The following is a 4,027-nucleotide window of genomic DNA, read 5'->3' as shown; positions in this document are numbered from 1 at the left end:
TATTGGTGCATAGTTTTGAAGACAACAGCCTTGGACGACGCCTGTCCTCTTGTTTGGTTCTTTAGACCATGATTTTTCAATGTGGAGGTAAAGTGCGCCTCCTCCTGCTGGCGTAACACGAAGGTTGTCTGTTAAAGCATTTGAGTTTCTTGGAGTCGTTGAGCTGTTACGCTAAGCTGGCTAGAACATCAGCAAGTCCTCTTTCCTTGGAACTCTCGAGTAGCACGAGTTTCTTGCAGTAAACACACTCCACTTCGTTCCCACTTCTCTTCGATCCATTCATTGCGAGTTCTGGAGGCACTAATCTCTTCGCAATCCATGTATTAAAAAGAGACGTTACAAACTGTCCGATAACGAGTCTAGAATGCAGCATCTGCATCGTTTTCCCCTCACAAACAAGCTACTATTTATACAAGTGGAATTACGTCAGGTGACAGGTAAATCGCAGGGATATAGAGCTGGGAGATCCCGTTTTACTTCGCAACCAGAGGATATTGTATACCTTAACCACTGACTTGATATCGGTTATGAAAAGGAAATCAATATGAACATAATTTTTCCCTGCTTGTGAATACGCATTATTTCTGCAGGTGAAAAATGAGACAGAGAGGTAGTAACGTATTATTTCCGAATCTTAAGAGATAAGCGGTCAGAGGAGCAATTATACGGGTATCATTTTAATTGGACGTTCGTATGTTTCTGACTCAGTACACAGGCGCGGTATGGAGCCCTGATCTTGACTACTAGTCATGCAAGAACCCACTCCTGAAAGAGTTCGCGTGAGCATCATGAGTTTGGGGTGATCACTTCGAAGCCAGAATTTGATGGGTTGGTTTTGATGCTATCACATAAAGCGAACTCTACAGGCGATTCACAATGCATGCTGAATAATGCGAGTCTGCTAGCCTGGCTTAAGGGTTAAAGATTTTCTGGTGACGTCAATCTTCTGCCAGTACCGCCAAGTTGAAGTAATAACGCGAGAAGAAGGGCCAGCAACTAGTACATTCCGGGGAAGTGCTGTGAGTGGGAGAAATAAGATGGCCAATAAGGATACCCACATTTGAATCAAAAGTCAAACATTCTAGACGTCTGATCCATCTGACTGGAAGGCCTCAATGGGTAATTTTGGAAATCACTTGGAACTCAGGAAATCGAGGAATCCATTTGGTAGCCCCTTCTGTGTGTCAGAGACTGGAGGTGGTTTCACGTTACTAAAAACGCGGAATGTGTGATCCACAATGATCGATATCGTTATTATGTAAATATGAAAGGCTTAAAATAATCCACAAATAAGCTCCAATTCGCAAACGTCAAGTTCTAATCAGTTTTTCCGATGTTTGTACATTCGTGGGCACGTGGAAGGCGGAAGCATTGTATTAGACCGTAGAACTGTTATCTGACTGAATGTGGAGTTTCTCGGAAAAGCGGTCTTGGCGAGTTCAACTAAAGCTAATAAAGTTTTTCAGTCCACTAACTGTACTCAATATGAAGAACATATAACATGAAATGAAGTCGTCTTGAACTGCAAAGCAGACCAATTAGCGTGATACATAAATAAATCATAGAATTGATGATCTTGGTTACATATAATTTCATTTACACAGATAACATGGTTCGTCTTTACAGCCATCATCAGGTCTATAAAAGGGAAGTAAAAGCAAAGGCATGTCGGAATTTGAGAAACATGAAACTTCTGCACACAAATGGAAAGAAAATTCTCATCTCACGGAGGACGAGTAACCGTTAACTGAATTGACTAAATAGTAAATAGTGGACAACAGTGACATTCTTCTGACTGGTGGAGTTGTGGTGATAGATCGTAAAAAACAGATATTTACTGAAAGGAATGAAATGTCAGTGCAGTCCAAAGTGAGGCTCGCACCTACGTATAATAAGCACTTCAACAAAATGATAGAGTAAATTTTAGCGCAATGGTTAAATTTTTAACGTAAGACATGCAGCAGCAGTAGAACAGGTAGGACCGCAGAACTAGGCCGTCCGTCAGTTTATAAATGCTTACTGGGAACTACCATATCGCGTTGATATCGATGGGCTGTGCAGCTTTCGTCCACACCGATAAGCAACTCATAGAACGAGGGCGGAGGCTTATGATAGGAACCAAACCTTGACTACATCCCACCAAAGTGTAGTCTGTTATAGCAAGCTTTTAAACTGTTCAAGTTGGCTTGATTTTACATCTAAAAATATCTTTACTTTCTTCTTGTAGTTGTGATCATAACTGCAAAGCCGGAGCTGGTTACGTGAGCAAAAAATAAAGAAAGAAATTAAAAAGAAACCTTTAACCAAGGCTGTGGGTTCTACGATTTCTTTAAAAACACACAATTTTGACGTATCGTCAAATAAAACCGAGATACAAGCATTCATTGGGAAACAATTGAAAAGAACGTAAATATTACTGGGAGACAAAGCATGAAAGAAGTCATGATTTTTTAATTGCGCCGTCGTAGTTTGGGTTTAGATAACTCCGGTGACATTTGGTCCAAAATTAAATCATTCCCTAGCTTATGTGGCACAATTAAAAGAACAGATGGCAAAGCCAGTGTTGTGTCAATTAGACAATTTTAAAATACCGTGACAATTCCTACAATCCTTTATACAGAAGAGCCATCGGCCTTGCCGCAGTGGTAACACCGGTTCCCGTCAGATCACCGAAGTTAAGCGCTGTCGGGCTGGGCTAGAACTTGGATGGGTGACCATCCAATCTGCCGAGCGCTGTTGGCAAGCAGGGTGCACTCTGCCCTTGCGAGGCTAACTAAGGACCTACTTGACTGAGAAGTAGCGGCTCCGGTCTCGTAAACTTACATACGGCCGGGAGAGCGGTGTGCTGACCACACGCCCCTCCATATCCGCATCCAGTGACGTCTACAGTCTGAGAATGGTTCAAAAATGGTGCAAATGGCTCTGAGCACTATGGGACTTAACTTCTGAGGTCATCAGTGCCCTAGAACTTAGAACTAGTTAAACCTAACTAACCTAAGGACATCACACACATCCAAGCCCGAGGCAGGGCTCGAACCTGTGACCGTAGCAGTCGCGCGGTTCCAGACTGTAACGGCTAGAACCGCCGGCGGCTGAGAATGTCACGGCGGCCGGTCGGTACCGTTGGGCCTTCTAAGGCCTGTTCGAACGGAGTCGAAGTTAGTTCTATAGAGAAAAGTGGTTGTCGCAGACAGAAAAACAAAAAATCCGGGTAAGCCAATTTGGTTTCCACGATCGATTTTAGGATAAATGAGACACAAACCTCGGACTAGGTATAAAGAGTATACTACAAGAAACTAAAGACTTTGGATGAAGAATGGCCGAGAAGAGATATCCAAATAATAACGTATAATTGCACAGCCACAGGGACACAAAGTACAGAAAAACTACAGAAAAGATAGAAAGACCAATTCTGAGAACCTTGAATATGGAAAAGAGTAGACAAGAGTAAGCCTTTATATTGTTGTTGATGATAAATTGTTTTTATTTTATTTCAGTTTTATTTTATTTTCGTGGAAACTTGAAGTGTTCCGATTTTGGCGTGACTCTCGATTTTGTAGCTTGAGTCTAGTCATTGGGCAACATTGTACGAAGGGTGTTTACGTCGAAAATTAAGTGCAGTTTTGAGAAAAAGATAAAATGGTTCAAATGGCTCTGAGCACTATGGGACTTAACATCTGTGGTCATCAGTCCCCTAGAACTTAGAACTACTTAAACCTAACTAACCTAAGGACATCACACAAATCCATGCCCGAGGCAGGATTCGAACCTGCGACCGTAGCAGTCGTGCGGTTCCGGACTGAGCGCCTAGAACCGCTAGACCACCGCGGCCGGCTGAGAAAAAGATACTTTTACTTCTGTTCTGAGTTAATGATTCCTTCGCAGGATAATGAACTGCTAATACGAAGGGCATCGAGAAAGTAACCTCCGTTAAGCGAGCACTAAAATGATGGGATACTTAAAACCACTTTATTAGCAAACTTTAGAAGCAAATGTTTGTGTTACTTCTCTACATACTCGTGATTCA

The 4,027-nt window shown here is 42.3% G+C and overlaps 1 pseudogene; it reads left to right on the top strand.

The window, feature by feature from the left end:
• The first annotated feature begins 2,624 nt into the window (after nt 1-2,624).
• Nucleotides 2,625-2,742, top strand: LOC126096163 (5S ribosomal RNA; annotated as a pseudogene).
• Nucleotides 2,743-4,027: the final 1,285 nt, after the last annotated feature.

Source organism: Schistocerca cancellata, chromosome 8 (genome assembly GCF_023864275.1).
Source record: "Schistocerca cancellata isolate TAMUIC-IGC-003103 chromosome 8, iqSchCanc2.1, whole genome shotgun sequence".
Taxonomy (NCBI): Eukaryota; Metazoa; Arthropoda; class Insecta; order Orthoptera; family Acrididae; genus Schistocerca; species Schistocerca cancellata.
This window is presented reverse-complemented; position numbering and strand designations above follow the sequence as displayed.